Source organism: Coffea arabica, chromosome 7e, assembly GCF_036785885.1.
Source record: "Coffea arabica cultivar ET-39 chromosome 7e, Coffea Arabica ET-39 HiFi, whole genome shotgun sequence".
NCBI lineage: Eukaryota > Viridiplantae > Streptophyta > Magnoliopsida > Gentianales > Rubiaceae > Coffea > Coffea arabica.
In genome coordinates, this window is record NC_092323.1 from 37,938,057 (window position 1) to 37,960,115 (window position 22,059).

The 22,059-nt window shown below is 38.9% G+C and overlaps 1 long non-coding RNA gene across 1 annotated transcript; it reads right to left on the reverse strand.

Annotated features, from left to right (window-relative positions):
• Positions 1-18,825: 18,825 nt before the first annotated feature.
• LOC113701708 (uncharacterized) lies at positions 18,826-20,934 on the reverse strand. Its single transcript, XR_003450987.2, has 3 exons — positions 20,755-20,934; positions 19,739-19,801; positions 18,826-19,056 (listed from the first exon to the last, which is right to left on the reverse strand). It is a non-coding gene; the product is annotated as an uncharacterized lncRNA (long non-coding RNA).
• Between the last annotated feature and the right edge of the window lie 1,125 nt (positions 20,935-22,059).

Sequence of the window (22,059 nt, forward strand, 5' to 3'; positions counted from 1 at the left end):
GTGTGTTTTGGTACAGGTAAGTATAGAATTCGATTTATTTTTTTAAAGGTTAAGTAGGTTTTAAAAGGTTAGAAAACCCTAAACTAGCAAAATCTCTAGTGTTATGATTTATTAGAAGCCTAAGTTGGGTTTAAACCCTTAATATTTCTCATGACAAAAAGTTTGGTGTTTCCTTGCATTAGTGTATGTTTAAGACATGATTAAGTATAGGTCATTAATATAGGAGGGTGATTAGTGAAGTAACTAAGTCTGGTTAAGTGTTTTAGATTAGATTAAGTTTGTCACCTATGGAGTTAATTGAAAAATTTTTGAATGTTTGTGGGCAAGAGTGTGAGAAAGCTAAATTGGATGACCCATATAAGTGATCTAGTAGTTACTACTTTAAATCGGATGACCGACCTTTTCGAGTGTATAGCACCCCGACAGGATCAAAGGGTTGGGATTGTAAATCGACCTAGGGAACGGGAAATAGAATTATCCATTACAAATTATACAAGGGTTGCATTTAAGAGATACAGGAAGCAACTTGGGAGTTAATAAAACATATATATATCTATATATATACAGAAGGAATACTCGGAACTCTTTATAACGGAAGGTATGAATTTCGAAGGCGAAATTTTTTAAGGGGGGGAGGATGTGAGAACCCGAGAAATTAAGTGTACACCCTAAAATATTTTATTTATTTACTGTGATATAAAAAACAAAAAAAAAATTAAAGAAACATATGACATGCATATCGTAAATCGTAATTAATTGCGAATATTATTAGACACATAACATACACTAGAAATCTATGAAGTACATGTCTAATGAGGTTTTCTTAAAGTTAAATGTGTCAAAAATCAATGTAAGAAAAATTTTCCCAAAAATACAAATGAAGTTAGGAATTTATACATGAAATCACAAAATTTTAGACCTTAGAGAGTAATTAAACTATAACTAAAAGACCAACCTAACCCTAAAATCCTAGAATAACTACCATGAAGTCAAGACAAACTATTAGAAATTAGAAAACAACCGAGAGAAAATGACACATTTCATTGAACCAAATGCAAATTTGTTAGGCTAAGCGGTGGAAATGAGGTTAGCTAAGACTTGGGTGGTGAATAACACTTATTGGGGGAGAAAACTACCAACTTTGCTATGTAAGCAGAGACCAACCGAGTGCAGCTAAGAGAGACCAATTGTTAAGAATGCCTGTGATAGCATCATAGTACGTGACCACGTCTACAATGGCTCGAGTGATCAAGGGGTTGAGGATCGCGTGCAAGCTCCAAGTGGATCCATTACTAGAGCTCGAGCAAAGAGACTTCGTGAGCAACTCAGTGTACTTATTCAGGCCATACACAAGTCCTTTGAAGGATTCATACACTCAAGTGAAGGTGATTGCGGTCCGATATTGAGCATTGAAGCTACACCTGAGTATTAGGGTCTTACCAAACCCTAGTTAGCGAGATTCACATTATAGTCATTTAATTCCACATTAGTTGATTAGATTGAATAATTGGCTAAGTGCATGTTGCACATAGAAATGCCAAGGGTAAGATTGCTTTTTAGTCATCATTATTTGTTAAGGTGAGCTGCCTTGGAGGGAAAGCCCACATGAGGCCCGACTCATCGAGGGCCCATATTAGCACACCTTTAGTTCCTTTTCCTTACTAGTTTAGGGTTTACTTGTAGCCTATATAAGGCACCCCATTACTCCCACAAAAGGGGACTTTTATCAAAAAACCTAGTGTGAGAATTTTCTCCATAGCTTTCGAGCAACCCTTGAACAACTTAGAGTTTTACTCTAGTGTTCTTGTTTGGCTTATCAATTCAAGAACCACACTTGAATTGTGGCACCTTCTATACTTGCCTGAGGTTCGCTAATTCGTTTGATTACGGGTTGAGATAATATCAACAAGTTCGTAGTCACGGGGATTAGAGGGGTCGTAGGGTTTCCGCTGCCACCGTTTCTTGCGTTCGAAGTCAAATCCAACAAGTGATCTTGGGTCGCGAATCTTCTCACCCACGAGATTCGTATCAGCTGGCATCAGAGCTAGCTTGTTGGTAACATCGTTATCCCTCTTTTCGTGCCTTAATTCGTATCTGTCTCGGTAGCTCAAAAAAAAAACTCTTGGCACATTGCATTCTGTCTGCGAGTTTCTGGCCTCGAGTTTCCGTTGTTTTCAAGTCTGGTCATCATTGTTTGTTTCTGTCTTGTTGTCGTCTTCAATTTCTGGAATTTCTGGAAGTCAAGTGTGTTGTGTTTGGCTTGGTGGTGTGGATTCCAGCAGTCATTAAAATAATAATAAAAAAGAAGAAACAAACCCACACCGCTAGTGTTCTTATTGTCGCTTCCGTATTGCTGTGTCCGTTGAACCTTGTGCAATCTGTGCCTTGTTATTGCCAATTACTGCTGAGTCTCGTGTGAATAAATCTAGTCGTGTCTTGCTGATTGTTTTCTCCACCACTTGGGACCAGCGAATTGAAGAATCAAACGGTGCTAGTAACATTCGAGTCATAGGAGTTCGGTCCGTGCCGCACTTGCTTTGGCAAGTCTGTCCGAATTGTCCCCTGATTGTTGTGCATGTCCATTGCTCAGTTTTTTGTGTCTATTGCTTTTGTGATTATGTCCCAAACCTGAGTCAAAAAAAAAAAAGGGGTCGGTAGCTAATCCGTTTTCCTTGTTTTTCCCGTTGCTGTCCGCAATTTCCAGGTTGGTGCATCGTGTCTGTGTGATCCGTGTCGCAAATCTGTTGTGTTGTTTTGTTGCTGTCCGAACCTTCCAGCCTGAGTTCTTCGTGATTTGTGTCTATATTATAGTGTATTGGTATTGGTCAGCTGTGTCCTGCCCAGAAATTTTTTTTAAAAAAAAGGGTGGGGGTGTGCGTACCTTATTGCTGTTTGAACCATTGCTGGAATTGTCTCTTTGGGGGCTGTCGAATCTGTGTGGCCTTTGTTCCTTGCATTCTTGTGTTGCTTTTTGTAAAACTTGAAAACCGTAACATATTTGGAAAAATCCCTGAGCTTCTTGGTTGAGATCGTGAGGTCCTTGGATCAAACCAAAACCTGATTTGGTAACTCTTGTCGTTGCTAGAATTTCTTTGGAGGGCTGACGAACCTGTTTTGCATTTGTTCCTTGAATATTTGTTCGTTGCAAATCTTGGATACCAAATCTAGTTTGGGAAGTTCTTGGGCTTTTTGATAAAAAATTCTTGAAGATCTTGAGTCTACCAAATTTGTTTTGGTAACTCTTGGTTACAAAATCGCAAAATTCTTGAAACTTGGAGGGACCTTCGAACTTGTTTGTGAAACGTGGACTTGGATCCGAATACAAGGGGTTATTGGTGCTGGAATTACATCTTGAAGAACCTAATTGAGCCAAAAAGAAAGAAACAAAAAGGAAAAAAAAAAGGGAGAAGAAAAAGAAAAGAAAGAGAGAAAACGGCAATTGGCTCTACAAGGTATTCCAGGTTGCCTACTTTGATCAAACTCCAAGTCGGTTTCAAACTCCAAGTTCCAAAGTTGTTGCAACTCCAAATTCTGAACACTTGGGACTACTAAATCTCTCCACATCAGCCCGAACCACTTTCCTAAACCTTTGTTTCCTAAAAGCCAGCCGCCACCTATTATCCCCTTGTTCCCAAATTCGGTTGCAACCACAAGTGCAAAACCGACGTGACCAATCTGCTAGGGGCGATAACCACCTCCATTGAGCACCCTTCAAACTCCAAAACACCCCGAGTTTCTGACCAAACATCTGAGAAATACCAGCTCAACGAATTCCAGAATTTTGGGTTGTCGGGTAGGAGTCCTTCTAGGACGCCAAAATTCAGCTCTTGAGTGTCATTCTTAATTTTTTGTAGCTTCTGTGTCAATTCTTTTTCTAATTTTTGTTCTTGAATATATTCTACCACTCCATTCTTAGTGTCCTAATTTTGTTTTTCCAGAAAATTTCCACTCTTACGAACCTCAAATTCTAGCGTGAACTTGATTTTTAAGCTAAATTTGAGCACTTGAGGAGCTCTACTTTCTTAAGTGCTTGTTGTGCCTGCAAAATTTCAGGGCAAACGGATCTATGTAGCCTGAGTTATGGCCAAAACCCTCGCTTCTATTCTAAACTCTGAATTCTGCTATGTTTCTTGATTTTGTTTCTGCCGTGCTCAGTTCATATTGATAATGAAGGAACTGTGTGTTGAGGTCTTCATAAGACTTGTAGATCATTGTCTCAGCTTCAAAACGGTATAAAGTACGTCCAAATCCGAGTTCTTTAGCTCTAGTTACACACAAAACAAGATCAGATGTCAGAACTGCCTTTGAAGTTGGACAGTTCTGACAGGAACTTTGGACCCATTTTTCCCTATGCTCTGCACTGATTCAGCTTTTGGTCAAAACACAAAAGTTATAGCCTTATAAATTAGCTTTCCAACGCCATTGGAATTTCTTGATTCTGATCACTGAGTTATGAGTTATAGTCATTCAAATAGGGCCTGCTCGGTAACTTGAATTGAAACAGTTGGGACTGTCTTGTGCATTTTTGTCCTAGTTCCATTGAGATCTGACTTGAGGTGTCTTCATGAAAGTTGTGGCGCTTCTTCTTATCTTCGTAACGGTACCTCATGCACTTCGATTCGATAACCGTAGCCTAAAATTTGATCAAAACAATTCTAGGTGCCAAATCTGCCGTTTCCGTTTGCCGGCCGTTTCCGTTTTCGTTTGCTGTTTCCACGCGTACATGTGCCCGTTTTGCTGTTTTGCTTGATTTGTGCATTTTAGTAGTCATTTGTGTAGTAATGTGGTGCAATCTTTTATTTCAGACAGTGACGGGATAGACGGTGCCAGTGGGGCCTGCTAGCTGTTACGTGACGTGATCTTCGCACTTTTGCTATACTTTCTCTCTGTGTAAGTATTCAGGCATTTTTTTGTGTATAACTTGCTTATGTGCTTTGGTGTGGATGAGAGGGTACTTAGGCGAGGGTGTACTTGATCACACTCGACCTTAACCCTACTTTGCACCTGTGCTTCTTTATGAGATGTGTATATATGAATTATTTTGGTGTTGAACCCTGGAGCATGTAGTTCGGGGTGACTTTTGTGGGGCCCGATTTCTAGACCTAGACGGACTATTCGAGCCGGCCGGGGTTTGGTCGAAACTAGTCCTGTGACGGCCCCACCTCCCCCCAGGGCGTACCCTAGGGTTTAGCGGACCACCTGCCCAACTCTCGTCAGGACTCACTCACTCGCATCAATTAAAATAAGGTGCAACCTCAATAATAAAAGAAATAACGGGTCCTAAGTTTGGAACATACGAATACATTCATTTCTATCTCAACCATCCATACAGTCCCAAATACATCAAAAGATTTAAATTCTCAGTACATTCGATCCTAATCGAGCGACTAGTGCGAGTACTACTGTGAGGACCCGCAAATTTTCTACATTTTTCCTCAAAAAAAAATTCCCTTTTATTTGAAAATTATTTGGAAATTATTATTTCATGTTATCCATGGTTCAATCACCCTAGAAAAGTGCCAATGACCATAGGAAATTAGGGTTCTCCTATTCGTTTTCAATTCAAGGTGAAATCGGATTTTTCGTGTAACCGAAGTATAATTATCCGGTACCGAGTAAGGATCAAATTTGGTGCTTAAGAGTGACTTTTAAGTGAGAAATAATATGTGATTAGAAGCAATGATAAAAAGTTAGTGAATAGGAAGCAAAAAACCCTAGTACGTGCGATTTAAGAGAAAACGCGTCACACCGACGTGTACCGTGCACTACCGTTTGAACCGACCACTTGACCGCCACTTACTTGTCACACAAGTTTATTACTAATGGAGTAAAATATCTCCTCTCTCATGATGACAGCTTGGCCGAAATTTGTGGCTAAAATGCAAGGAAGGAGAGAGAAAATTGTGTGGTGGAAATCAAGCCAAGTGTTGGCTAAACTTGTGGACAGAATTTGTTCTAATTTTCTTGTCTTCTTATAAGACCAAGTGAGCTTCATTCTTCCCCAATTTTTCTGCTGCATAGCCGAGCAAGGAGAGAGGAAAGGGAGAGCAAGAGAAAACCAAAATTCCTTCTTGATTTGCACCATCCAAGTGCAAGAAACAAATTCTAAACCGATTAAAGTGTGAATTGTGATCTTGGGAAGCTAGGGAAGCTAAAATTTTCAAGAGGAAGTGAAGTGGTACTCTTGCAAGCCTTGTTTCTTTTGAGGTATGTGCTGCTTATACTTGCTATATGGATGATCTATGTTGTATCTAAGCTTAGATAAGTGGTTATAGTGATGATGGGAGCAAGAAATCAAAATTCCAGATTTCTGGAAAATTTTCCCCCTTTTCTGCCCGATTTTATTGCTCCATGTTATAGGCCGAATTTGGCTTGGCACAAAACATGAAAGTTGTATAGAATGGTATTTTATATATGCCTATAAAATTTCAGCTCAATCGGAGCAACGTAGCTTGTGAAAAGACGAAAATACCCTCGCTGATCTAGGTTACTTTCCAGAATTCCGCGTGGACAGTTTAGTCTCTTTGGTTGTGTTTGTTTACTATAATCCGTTCAGATTTAGCCAATTTTCAAAACATGAAAGTTTTATTACCCTGTATTAGCTTTTCAACGCCGCCAAGAACGTCTTAAACGGACCTCGGTAGACTGGGATATGGTCATTTGAATGCAGTGCGGTTAATTGACCAACTAGTTGGATTTTGGATCTGTAAAGTGGGCATTTGACTAGATTGCACTGTAAATCTGACTAAGTCATCTTCATGAGAATTGTATACATTTGTCTTAGCTTTCATATGGCTTTGGAATTATTGGATTTGGAGTTATGTGTGCGGAGATTAGAGTGGATGAATCAAGACTACCACAGTAAACCTCGAACTAGAAAATCTGGGATCATTTTGATAAATTTGACCTAGATACAGGGAAAACTGGACTGAGTGGCCTTCTTCAACATTGTAGTCCTGTGTCTTAGCTTCGAAACGGCTTAAGTTTCATCCCAATCCGATAAGTGTAACTCCGGTTGTGACCGTTATGCATGAACCCGTCAAAGCTGTCTTTTGTCAATTGCATTTCCGCACTTGTTATTCCTTTGATTTTGTTCTTATATTGTCTTGAGCCTATGAAATGGCTATTATGATGAGTTTGTGCTGTACATGACTTTGGGATTGGCTGAGAAAAATCATGAAGCCATAAATGGCTGGAAAATTAGGTAAACACAAAGGGCATGCTGCCCAAATTTTCGCCCGAAAGCTAAGGTTTATTTGAACTTGTAAAATACTATGACCGTTTTTCCATCTTAAAAACATGATCCTTCTTCAATTGGAAACTCCAAATGTTTACTTACTCTTACCAAATAAAGAGGAGTAGTTTAGGATTTTCTTGAGTATTTTGTCCTCTCTTTTTCATGAATTTCATTAAGACAATTAGTCTATAATATCTACTTGAATATAAGATAAGTTTCAACCACATAAACGATTCCGAAAACGGTATTTCCTAGTCTATCTAGTTGGATTTTGATTTGTCTTTAGTTCAAGTGTTTCCATTAGAAAATTTTATAACCCTTTTGAGTTGGTTTTATGTGTGGTCTATGAAACCCTAGTTATTTTTATCCACGAGTCCAAATGTCCACGTTCTACTTTAAAGTCTTTTTATACGTTTTACTCATCATGCGACGAGTCTCTTTGATTGCACCTAATTGGTTGTGACAAATGAGTGGTAATATTCTTTTCATTTAATCTTAGGTTTTCTCGGTGACTAAAGATAATATCCGGAAGGATATTTTGCACATTGTTGTGCGTAAATAGGTGAGTGTTCTATATACCCATTGTTTTCTGTGACTACCTGATTACTTGACTATCTGTTTACTCGATTTCCAATTTATGTGATTACGTCATATCCGTGAATTACATGCTCCCATGAAATCAATTTGTATTGCTTACGTGCTAAGTGTCCACTTGATTACTTAATTATCATGAATCACATGCTATATGAAGTTGTCCATCATTGTTAGGCGAGTGTGTACTTTACCTCATTCGACCTATTCAATTGATGAATTTTACCATTTACCGTTTACCGATTTACTTGGTTAGTTGTGCATGTTGTAAGCTCTAAGCTGAACTTGGGCCCCGCCTCGGTTACCGACCTACTCGAGCCAGGACTGGGCTCGGTCGGGTAGGTTGGAACCCTGGACAACCGTCGGTATACTCGAGTATTACCACTGGAGGGATAAGGTGATGGCCAGTCAACCGTGGGGATTCGGAAGTTATAAGGTGCAGAGGACCGACAAAGTTCCACCGGAACACCGTATCCTTCAGTATATGGTTACCGTGTATCACGATAATTGTTCCATGCTAAAATGCCAACATGAAATCATGTGTTATACCTGTGATATGCTCCATACCTGTAATAAGTCCCAACCACTCATGAACTATACATAAGGTTTTCTGGATTAATTGTTATTACATGACTAATGTTCCTTGTTTAATTACTTGTTTATGTATATAGAACCTCACTGGGCTTTTTAGCTCATACCACGTCAATTGTTTTCCTTAGCAGGGAAAGGCGAGCAAGGACGAGCGTTCTGTATAGTCTAGTTGATCTAGTTCTTTGGCCTTGTAATGGTTCTCGCCCTAGTGCTTGGCACGGGCTGGTGGTATGAGGAATGAGAACCCTTGTATATTCGATGTTTGTACTTGAATGGTAAAAACTTTGAAGACTTCTGGTGTGTAGAAGTTTCTTATCTTTTACTTGAGCATCTATGTATATATTAAGTTGAAGTGGATGGGTTACTTATTGTCTATGGATGTACGCACGTGATACGAGTGACTGAGTCCTGGCGAGAGCTGGGCAGGCGGTCCGCCAAACCCTGGGGTACGCCCTAGGGGGAGGTGGGGCCGTCACAGGTGGTATCAGAGCCTAGGTTTCAGATTTCTGTAGTGTATCCTAGGCTTAAAGTTTGGGATGCCGGACTGTGGGATTTGATTTGATTTGAAAGGTAAGCAATTGAGGGATAAAACCTATAGCTGCTTCGCGTGGTCTTTCCGCGGAGTGAGCCTGGACTAAGTGGTGAATAAGTATGAAGGATTAAGTGTCCGTTCGAGCATAAGTTATGGATCATAAATGTTATCGGCCTTAAATCTTTCTCATGGTATCTGAGGACCATAGATAGGTACGTCAGGTAGGAATTTCGATTGTAGATAGTTTACTCTTGGGACTGCAGCTCGAGATGTGAATTATCTTATTTCGGATTCTCGTGCCCGAGTACTCCAGAGTTGAGGCGATGCTAGCTACTAGGTACTTGAGACTTGTATTTTGGAATATGAACAGGCTTTGTCCGACCAAAATGAATATAAGAAATCTACGGACATCTAGTGACTAGGAAGTGACGTGAGAGACCGGACGGGGTCATCTTAGCTGAGTCTGGAAAATATTGTAACCCAAAAGATCCTTGTGGTGAGATTGAAATGATTCTTAGTACGTGATCAACTTTTGAGAACTATTTTTGATCTGATTAGTGCGAGTTGGAATTTCGAGGTCGAAATTCTTTTAAGGGGGAGAGGGTGTGAGGACCCGCAAATTTTCTACATTTTTCCTCAAAAAAAAATTCCCTTTTATTTGAAAATTATTTGGAAATTATTATTTCATGTTATCCATGGTTCAATCACCCTAGAAAAGTGCCAATGACCATAGGAAATTAGGGTTCTCCTATTCGTTTTCAATTCAAGGTGAAATCGGATTTTTCGTGTAACCGAAGTATAATTATCCGGTACCGAGTAAGGATCAAATTTGGTGCTTAAGAGTGACTTTTAAGTGAGAAATAATATGTGATTAGAAGCAATGATAAAAAGTTAGTGAATAGGAAGCAAAAAACCCTAGTACGTGCGATTTAAGAGAAAACGCGTCACACCGACGTGTACCGTGCACTACCGTTTGAACCGACCACTTGACCGCCACTTACTTGTCACACAAGTTTATTACTAATGGAGTAAAATATCTCCTCTCTCATGATGACAGCTTGGCCGAAATTTGTGGCTAAAATGCAAGGAAGGAGAGAGAAAATTGTGTGGTGGAAATCAAGCCAAGTGTTGGCTAAACTTGTGGACAGAATTTGTTCTAATTTTCTTGTCTTCTTATAAGACCAAGTGAGCTTCATTCTTCCCCAATTTTTCTGCTGCATAGCCGAGCAAGGAGAGAGGAAAGGGAGAGCAAGAGAAAACCAAAATTCCTTCTTGATTTGCACCATCCAAGTGCAAGAAACAAATTCTAAACCGATTAAAGTGTGAATTGTGATCTTGGGAAGCTAGGGAAGCTAAAATTTTCAAGAGGAAGTGAAGTGGTACTCTTGCAAGCCTTGTTTCTTTTGAGGTATGTGCTGCTTATACTTGCTATATGGATGATCTATGTTGTATCTAAGCTTAGATAAGTGGTTATAGTGATGATGGGAGCAAGAAATCAAAATTCCAGATTTCTGGAAAATTTTCCCCCTTTTCTGCCCGATTTTATTGCTCCATGTTATAGGACGAATTTGGCTTGGCACAAAACATGAAAGTTGTAGAGAATGGTATTTTATATATGCCTATAAAATTTCAGCTCAATCGGAGCAACGTAGCTTGTGAAAAGACGAAAATACCCTCGCTGATCTAGGTTACTTTCCAGAATTCCGCGTGGACAGTTTAGTCTCTTTGGTTGTGTTTGTTTACTATAATCCGTTCAGATTTAGCCAATTTTCAAAACATGAAAGTTTTATTACCCTGTATTAGCTTTTCAACGCCGCCAAGAACGTCTTAAACGGACCTCGGTAGACTGGGATATGGTCATTTGAATGCAGTGCGGTTAATTGACCAACTAGTTGGATTTTGGATCTGTAAAGTGGGCATTTGACTAGATTGCACTGTAAATCTGACTAAGTCATCTTCATGAGAATTGTATACATTTGTCTTAGCTTTCATATGGCTTTGGAATTATTGGATTTGGAGTTATGTGTGCGGAGATTAGAGTGGATGAATCAAGACTACCACAGTAAACCTCGAACTAGAAAATCTGGGATCATTTTGATAAATTTGACCTAGATACAGGGCAAACTGGACTGAGTGGCCTTCTTCAACATTGTAGTCCTGTGTCTTAGCTTCGAAACGGCTTAAGTTTCATCCCAATCCGATAAGTGTAACTCCGGTTGTGACCGTTATGCATGAACCCGTCAAAGCTGTCTTTTGTCAATTGCATTTCCGCACTTGTTATTCCTTTGATTTTGTTCTTATATTGTCTTGAGCCTATGAAATGGCTATTATGATGAGTTTGTGCTGTACATGACTTTGGGATTGGCTGAGAAAAATCATGAAGCCATAAATGGCTGGAAAATTAGGTAAACACAAAGGGCATGCTGCCCAAATTTTCGCCCGAAAGCTAAGGTTTATTTGAACTTGTAAAATACTATGACCGTTTTTCCATCTTAAAAACATGATCCTTCTTCAATTGGAAACTCCAAATGTTTACTTACTCTTACCAAATAAAGAGGAGTAGTTTAGGATTTTCTTGAGTATTTTGTCCTCTCTTTTTCATGAATTTCATTAAGACAATTAGTCTATAATATCTACTTGAATATAAGATAAGTTTCAACCACATAAACGATTCCGAAAACGGTATTTCCTAGTCTATCTAGTTGGATTTTGATTTGTCTTTAGTTCAAGTGTTTCCATTAGAAAATTTTATAACCCTTTTGAGTTGGTTTTATGTGTGGTCTATGAAACCCTAGTTATTTTTATCCACGAGTCCAAATGTCCACGTTCTACTTTAAAGTCTTTTTATACGTTTTACTCATCATGCGACGAGTCTCTTTGATTGCACCTAATTGGTTGTGACAAATGAGTGGTAATATTCTTTTCATTTAATCTTAGGTTTTCTCGGTGACTAAAGATAATATCCGGAAGGATATTTTGCACATTGTTGTGCGTAAATAGGTGAGTGTTCTATATACCCATTGTTTTCTGTGACTACCTGATTACTTGACTATCTGTTTACTCGATTTCCAATTTATGTGATTACGTCATATCCGTGAATTACATGCTCCCATGAAATCAATTTGTATTGCTTACGTGCTAAGTGTCCACTTGATTACTTAATTATCATGAATCACATGCTATATGAAGTTGTCCATCATTGTTAGGCGAGTGTGTACTTTACCTCATTCGACCTATTCAATTGATGAATTTTACCATTTACCGTTTACCGATTTACTTGGTTAGTTGTGCATGTTGTAAGCTCTAAGCTGAACTTGGGCCCCGCCTCGGTTACCGACCTACTCGAGCCAGGACTGGGCTCGGTCGGGTAGGTTGGAACCCTGGACAACCGTCGGTATACTCGAGTATTACCACTGGAGGGATAAGGTGATGGCCAGTCAACCGTGGGGATTCGGAAGTTATAAGGTGCAGAGGACCGACAAAGTTCCACCGGAACACCGTATCCTTCAGTATATGGTTACCGTGTATCACGATAATTGTTCCATGCTAAAATGCCAACATGAAATCATGTGTTATACCTGTGATATGCTCCATACCTGTAATAAGTCCCAACCACTCATGAACTATACATAAGGTTTTCTGGATTAATTGTTATTACATGACTAATGTTCCTTGTTTAATTACTTGTTTATGTATATAGAACCTCACTGGGCTTTTTAGCTCATACCACGTCAATTGTTTTCCTTAGCAGGGAAAGGCGAGCAAGGACGAGCGTTCTGTATAGTCTAGTTGATCTAGTTCTTTGGCCTTGTAATGGTTCTCGCCCTAGTGCTTGGCACGGGCTGGTGGTATGAGGAATGAGAACCCTTGTATATTCGATGTTTGTACTTGAATGGTAAAAACTTTGAAGACTTCTGGTGTGTAGAAGTTTCTTATCTTTTACTTGAGCATCTATGTATATATTAAGTTGAAGTGGATGGGTTACTTATTGTCTATGGATGTACGCACGTGATACGAGTGACTGAGTCCTGGCGAGAGCTGGGCAGGCGGTCCGCCGAACCCTGGGGTACGCCCTAGGGGGAGGTGGGGCCGTCACAACTACTACAAAATTCAAAACAACTAGACTACGCTAATCTGTACACGTCTCACGTCTCGCTCGTACCCCTGTAAGGAAAACAAATGGCGTGGAACACCACTTACACTACTCTCCGTCCACCAATCAAACCCCCTACTGGGCCCAAAATTCTCAATAAACACGGGTGGTAATACTCGAGTATACCGATTAGTCGAGGAGATATCACTTCACTCGACAAACATGAGACCCAGGGTTCGTTACCCAATCGACCAAGCCCTTGCCGGCTCGACTCGAGTAACTTGCCGCAGGGTTTCTAGAATTCCAAGAAGTGCGCACATCATAAACAAGTATATCGAATCAATTTCAACAATAAACAAGTATATATCAAATAAGGGCAAGTGCGATAAAGTACACTCTTGTCCGATCAAACCAATCATATATCATTTAATCATATTGATCAAGTATTGGAAACAAGTGTCCAGTTCAATCAGGTATTTGGAAGCACTCACCAAAATGAAGTGCCCTTAGTAATCACGTCTGGGTTATACTCCGGGTTTGGAGTCCAAATCTGCGATGAAACTTTGTTTCAGATTTTGAAAATCTACTAAGGTTCGAAACTTAGACGTTTCGTTCAATAAGAATCAACAAATGAAAATTCACTTGGAAAATATTCGTGAAACACTCGCTTGCTTTTCAAACTATATAACTTTGTAACATTTATATTTGGAAATGCCATTTGAATCAAAAGTACAAGGAAAACATATTTCTAGTAGTCATGGTTGTATTTCTCAAGGGTACAAGTTCGGCCAAATCCTTACCTATATATCTCGATAAAAGAAGACGCAAATATCCTAGATAGTTCAAGTGGTAATCGCTCTCAACCCTTACTCAAGCTACAAGTATGTCTACCTAATCCGTGAGCGTAAATTTGGGCAGCACGCCCTTTGTATTTTCCTATTTCCAGCCATTTATGGCTTCATTCTTTTCCTCAATCAAACCCAAAGTAACACACAAAACAAACTCATTTCAATAGCCGTTCAATAGGCTCAAGAGCATACAAGTACAAAATCAAGCTAACGGCATGTGCGGAAATGAAGTTTAGCAAAAGACATATTTGACGTTGTTTTGCTTAACGGACACAACCGAAGCTACGCCTATCGGATTGGAGTACAATTTATACCGTTTCGACGCTAAGGCTGAGAGCTACAACTTTGATGAAGATCACCTAGTCCAGTTCGTAGTGTATCTAGGTCAAAATTTCAACTTACTAAACCAGAAGCGCACAAACATGTCAGTTAACCGCGCTACGTTTAAAATAACTCAGGCTACCGAAGTCCAAACTAGGTGATTCTAGGGGCGTTGGAAAGCGAAGACATAGCCCTACAATTTTTGTGTTTTGGCTAAATGCTAATTCAGTACACATTAGGGTGAACAGACACGGTTAATGGTGTGAAATATCAAAACTGGCCATTGGACTAAACCTATGAGAGTCAGAGGTATTTTTATCTTTTCACAGGCTACGTTGCTCCGATTGAGCTGAAATTTTGCAGGAAACTACAAAAAATCATACCTCATACAACTTTCATGTTTTATACTAAGCCTAATTCGGCCTCTAACATACTAAAATGGAACGGGACAGAACTAAAGCTACAATTTCCAGAAATCTGGAATTTTGTTATATTCAAGCTATAATTCACATTTTTACCTTGAAACTACCACTACCATCTCCTTTACAAGATTATATACCAGATATATACATCATACAACACCTAACCCACAAGAAACCCTAACTCAAAAGTCATCCATCTAATCAGCAAAATCACTTGAAACAAGCATCACAAGCACAATACTAACATTAATACCCAACTTAATCATGATTAATGGAGAAAGAAAGGTTGATAAGCCATTATACCTCAAGACAAGAGCTTGCAAGAATGATCCTCTACCTCTCCTTGAAATTTTTGGTTCCTTAAACTTCCCAATCTTCCAAACTAGTGATTAATCGGTTTAGTTTTTCTTGGTTGCTCTCAAAAGGTTGGATTCAAGGTTAAAAATTGAAAAACTCTCCTCAATCTCTTCCCTCTCCTTGCTCTTGGCCAAACCAGAAAAAAAAAGAACAAAAATGAAGCAAAATGGATGATAAGAAGTAGGACTTTGGCTTGGTCAAGGAACCTTAGGTGGCCAACACTTGTCACCACCAAAACCAACTAAAATTTTGTTTTCTTTTCCTTGCATTTTGGCCCACATATTTCGGCTATATGGCTGAGGATGAGGGAGATATTTTGCAAAATATCAAGGGTATGTGGTGGTAGGGAAGTGGTGGTCAAGTGGTGTAATCCATCGGTAGAGAACGGTACACGTCGGTTCAACCCGATTTTCCTTAAATCGCGTATACTAGGGTTTTAACTTATAATTTACTAACTTATTATTATCACCTCTAATCCCACACTTAATATCATCTAAAACTCACTTTTAATCACCAAATTTGATCCACACTTCGTACCGGATAGTCGCACTACGGATAGGCGTAAAACACTAATTCACGCTAACTTAAAAAAATGAAAAGTGAAACCCTACTTTCTAGGTTCATTTGCACTTATTGTGGGGTGATTGAGTTGTAAAGCTATTAGAAAGGAATAAATGCCAAATAAAAGGGCATTTAAGAAAAATGTGAGGGATTTTACAATTCCCATGATTCCAGTTAGGGTTTCGGGTAAAATATGAGAGATTTGAGAAAATCGAGTAGTCACAAGTAAAACTAGGGCTTTTTTTTATTAGAATTTAGGGTTTCTAGTCTTTAAAACAAAACAATGTCTTAAAGTAAAAATAAACTAAAGGAAGCGTAATATTTTTTTTTTAGACTAAACAACAATAGTATCCTAAAAGTTGGGGTATCACAATCTCCCATCCTTAAAAGAATTTCGTCCTCGAAATTCATACATTTATTCGTAAATTCATATGTTTATTCGTAAATAAGTATAAGCAAATAAAAGTATATTTAAAACACATTGAAAATAACATACTTTCTTTATATACATATCATAGCAATTAACACATCCTACGGTACATTAACCCTAGGTATTACTCAGGCATTATATTTAATCAAAACTTGAAGAAGTACAACCAAGTACGTACACTTGCATGCTAAGGGTTCCAATTCTCACTAATATCTTCAATATATCCCAAGTCCAGATTATTTGCATTCCCCGTGCCTTGGCTTTCGCCATCCAAACTTATTCTAATATTACTCGAGATCTCAACTTATCGTAAAGGTATTACTCTTTGGTACTCGGGGACAAGAATCAAAAAATATGATAATTCACCACTCAAGCTGGCCAGGCACAAGAGCAAATCACCCGTATTAGAGATTCCTACCTAACATACATATCTAAGGTCCCCAACAATAGACAATTGTTCCATACTTAACAAGTCAATCCCCACAGTCCGAGAACCCTCTCCCGGCACGAGCTCAATAGGAGTTCTGATACCATCTGTGACGGCCCCACCTCCCCCCAGGGCGTACCCTAGGGTTTAGCGAACCGCCTGCCCAACTCTCGCCAGGCCTCACTCACTCGCATCAATTAAAATAAGGTGCAACCTCAATAATAAACGAAATAACGGGTCCCAAGTTTGGAACATACGAATACATTCATTTCTATCTCAACCATCCATACAGTCCCAAATACATCAAAAGATTTAAGTTCTCAGTACATTCAACCCTAATCGAGCGACTAGTGCGAGCACAACTACAAAATTCAAAACAACTAGACTACGCTAGTCTGTACACGTCTTACGCCTCGCTCGTACCCCTGTAAGGAAAACAAATGGCGTGGAATGAGCTAAAAGCCCAGTGAGGTTCCAAATAGCAAATTGACCATTATTTATAAGTACAAGTTTTCGATATAGCAAAGTAACGAGCATGAGGAGTTCATAAAAGTGAGCAATAACACTTCAAGTAGCAATCTCAAAATGAGCGAGTGTAAAGTTTTAAAAGAAACAATAACAGTACAAGTAACAATTGTGATACCCCGACTTTTAGGATAATGTTTTTGTTTAGTCTCAAAGAGGATATTACGGTTTCTTTATTTTATTTTTGTTTTAAAGTATTGTTTTATTTTAAAGACTAGAAACCCTACTTGTGCTTTAAAACCCTAGTTTGCTTGTGACTAACAGGTTATGTTTAAATCCCTCATATTTGACTCAAAACCCTAATTTTATTCTATGAAATTGTAAAATTTATCACATTTTTTTTAAAATTCCCTTTTATTTGAAATACATTACCTTATTATAGCTATACTACTTATTTACATCCTCAAGGGTTAGAATAAAGAATAGAATTAAGAGTTTTACCCTTAGTTTTATAGTTCGGGTAAATTAGAGTTTTCACGTATTTTGGTAATGTGATTAAGTGTGGAGGTTTGTGTACTAAATTTAGTAATTAAGAGTGAGTTTTAGATGAGAAATAATATGAGATTAGAAGTGAGAATAATAAGTTAGTGAATTATAAGTAAAAATCCTAGTACGTACGAGTTAAAGAAAAACGGGTAGAACCGACATGCACCGTTTGTTACCGAGTGAGTGCACCACGTGAACACCACTTTATTACCTTAATACCCTTGCTATTAATTGAGTCAAATCAGCCCCAAAATATCTGATAAAGCAGCCGAAAAGTTGGACAAAAAACAAGAGAGAGAAAAGAAAATTTTGACCACCAATCAAATTGTGACATGTGTGAAACTTTGACCAAGCCTTTTTCTTGCTTTCTTATCTTTCCTTGGGCTGCATTTCTTCTTCATTTCTGCACATTTGGCTGTGAGAGTGAGGAGAGAAAAGGAGAGAAAGAAACACTTCATTCCATTTTGATTTCTTGCTCAATCTTGCAAACTAACCGATAGATTCACCAAATAATCCATGGAAGTTGCTTAGGAAGGTGGATTGCCATCTTGGAGTGGAGAGTTTTGGTGGTTCAAGCTTCCTAGAGGCTGTTGTGCTTCTCCAATCCTAGGTAAGGAAGGTATTAGTTCATGGTTGTACTACTTAATGGTTTACAAGTGAAAGTTATGGTTTGTTTGGTAGATCTCATGGTTTAGTAGTAGATTTGGTCAATTCCAGCTTTGTAGTGTAAAATTTCAGCTTTGGGTTTGAATGATTTTCTTCTTATACTTGCTGTATGGATGGTATATGATGTATATAAGCTTGTATATGAGGTTGTAGTGCTGGTTTCAAGCTTAAAATGAGAGTTATACCTTGAATGGAGCAAATTTCCAGAATATCGGTTTCTTATGGTTCAGTTCTGCCCGTTTCTGTTTGAGTATGTTAGAGACCGAACCAGTCTTAGCCCAAAACATGAAAGTTGTAGAGAATGATATTTTATGGTTTCCTACAAAATTTCAGCCCAATCCGACCTCTGTAGCCTATGAAAAGACCGAAATACCCCTGCTGCCCTGTTTCTGTCCGAAACTGATAATCAGCTTCTGTAATTGGTTAGTTTGGCCGGGAATACTACTGATTTGGTTATCGATATTGTGACAGCCCCACTTTCCCCTAAGGCGAACCAAAGGGGTTAGCGGACTGCCTGCCCAACTCTCGCCAGGACTACGGTACAGTTTACGTCGATCTATAACGTTCCGGAACATCCCATTGCACGTAAACAAGTCAAAATAAAAAAAACGAAAAAATTTGCCGAAGATGAATAGTGCAGGCCACGTCAGAATCCGGCCGGAATCTGGCCGGATTCAGTCCAGTGACTTTTCGTTCAAAATTTTCCTTTTGCCGTTTGAAATCCAAATCGATTCAAAGTTCAGCCAAACATCAACCAAGCATATATACATTGAAATCCAACATTCCAAGCCAAATCGGCATACCAAAATATCCAACTAATCCATACATGTACAATAACCAATTACAAACCAAACATTGGAGGAAACAAAACACTTAGGGTTTCACCCTCAAGGAGCTATTCAAAATACATGTACATGAGCTCAACTTGTCATTCAACTATTACAATCTTTTCCAAAAGTGTTCATTTTCCTGTAAGGAAAACAAATGGAACGGTGTGAGCTAAAGCTCAGTGAGCAACTATCACAATAGCAGTTAAGATCACATAAGCATAACCATTCAAGTCAAGTATACAATTTCGAAGTAAAGCAATTCAGTGAAAGGATACGGTCGGCTCTCAAGAGCCCATTTCCACGCTTACATTCTTGATCCACACTCATTGACCCTCCGTCAATGTTAAAAGTACCAAACCGTAGACCTCACTTCACTTCCATTCCTTCCACCCAACATACCCCAACCGGGCCCGCACTCCATTCAGTCATTTTGGTAATACTCGAGTATACCGGAACCAAAGGTCTCATTACCACAAGGTTCCTCAGTACAGTCCCCGTGGCATGACAATTTTCACGACCAAGCCCTCGCCGGCTCGATCCAATTGACTACCAAACGGGGTTGAGCTCAGTAATACAGTGAAGCCATTGGACATTCGCCCAAATGACACCAAATCAGTTTCCAAGAATGGAATTCAGTATCCAGTATATCAAGTTCAGTAATGCAGTAAAACGGTAGCCAATCAGTGATACTATCAAAAGGGGTGAGGGCGGTCAAGTACACCCTCACCTTAATCAATTCCAATATCCAAGTAAGCCTTCAAGGCATCACATATACATTTAGCAAAGCCACATAGTAACAATTAAGTGAGTAGTATACTCACCAAGTGAGAAAATGATGTTTCATGCACCGTCGTTAAACGAACGTCGTGCACCACCGTTTCCTCCTAGAACAAGTGAACAATTACCATAAGACTCGATAACGAGTCACAAAGCCAAGCCAATTATAACCCAATAGGGTTTCATATGCATAAACAAGCATAATAGCAAACCAGAAAATCAAGCATTGGAACTCATTCGTCCCAACGACAAAAATAGTTGTTGGCCTCCAAAAGCGGTAATGGCACAAAATACGCTACGCTTATCGGATGAGGGCGAAAGACCCACCATCTCGAAGCTATGAAACAGGGCTACAACAATGTAGAAGGCCTCTCAGTCCAAATCCTAGCACAACTAGGTCAAAATGCAGAAAACCCAGCCAGAACCGCAATTGCAGGTTCCAAAATCACAGAAAACTGTAATACGTCTATCTCAGCCTACACAGATCCAAATGCATTGATTCCAAAGGAAAATGAAAGCTAAGACATCAAGCTACCATTCATCAGAAGACACCAACTGCAAATTCCAAACCAAATCCAGTCAAAACAGGCAATTACTATCCCAGTTCGGACATTCTGTTCACCAAAAACAGCAACAGTAAAAACGGCATAACTCTCTCTATACTAGTCCAAATGCCCTGAAATTTTGCAGGAACATCAAACTCATCAATACCTACAACTTTAATGTTTTGAGAAAAGTCCAATTCGGCCTCTAGCTATGACCTAAAATTTCGGACAGAATAGGGGTTCATGAACCCTAACTTTTCACATTTCATTCCAAATCCAAAATTGATTGCATTTCACAACAATTCACACCTACTAGAGCCAAAGCCCCTTATTACCAACCATCATACTAGTCCACAACATCCAAAATCATATGAAACCAGAAAATTCCTCATAAAATTAAAAACTTCAACAAATCAAGCCAAACCAAGAAATAAATCATATAATCCATCACTTTAGCCACTTCTAAGCCAAACATAAACATCATTAGGTGTAGTAGAGGTTCAACCATCACTTACCAAGTAATCAAGAGAGATAGGGAGTGTGGACACCTTAGCTCTCCAAAAAAAACTTCACTAAGCACTCAAGAGCACCAAAGGAAGGAATTTTATGGAGTAGATTCTAGTTTAAGCACTTGAGTTGGGTGATTTGAGCTTGTTGGAAGCTTAAACTTGGAAGAGTTTTTCTTTCTTCTTGGATGAGAGGTTCGGCCATCAAGGAGCAAGAAATGGTAAGTTTTGTTCAATTTTTAAGATATTTAAACAAGTGGTCAAAAGGTCAAAAAATAGAATAGTAAACCATAAAGTCCACCCAAAGGGAACATGACACATGGCACCTCATTAAATGCATTCTTGTCATTCTTTTCTCTCTCACATCAATCACTTCACACATACTACTTATCTCTTAACACCCGATAAATTTTCCACAGTATCCGAAACTTAACCGTATTGGCCGAATTTTCCCGAACTTTTCGCACTAGTGGGTCCCACGTCCAATATATATTCTTAATTTTCTAAAAACTCTCCAATACTAGAAAATTCATATAAAAACTATAACTGCTCATAAAATCCACCAAGAAAATATTCCTAGGCCAGAAAATGCAGAAAACATGAAATTTAAGGGGGAAAAACCCTAGGAAACTATTAGGGCAATACGGGTTCTCACAGATATCTTCTTAAGAATTATAGCCTTGTATCTTAGCTTTCAAATGGCTTTAGAATTACCTGAATCAGAGTTGTGTGTGCTGAGATATGATTGAATGAATCAGGACTGCTAGTTGAATTTCACAGTGAGCTTCGAACTGGAAAATCTGGGGATGTTTTGGTAATTTTGACCTAGTTAGGATGAAAACTGGACTAAGTAGTCTTCATCAAAGTTATAGCCCTCTGTCTTAGCTTCGAAACGGTATAAATTTTACCCCAATCCGATAAGCGTAGCTCCGGTTGTGTCTGTTACGCAAAACAACGTCAAATCTGTCTTTTGTTTCCTAACTTAAACTTCATTTCCGCACATGTTCTTAGCTTGATTTTGTCCTTGTATGACCTTGAGCCTATTGGACGGCTAATGAAATGAGATTATGTTGTGTGTAACTTTGGGTTTGATTGAGGAAAAGAATGAAGCCATAAATGGCTGGAAAATAGGTAAATACAAAAGGCGTGCTGCCTAAATTTACGCTCGAGAACTAGGTAGATATGCTTGCGACTTGAGTAAGGTTTGAGAGCGAATACCACTTGAACCATCTACGATATTGCACCTTCTTTTATCGAGGTATATAAGTTAGAACTTGGCCGACCTTGTACCCTTGGAAAAATGCAATTTATGAC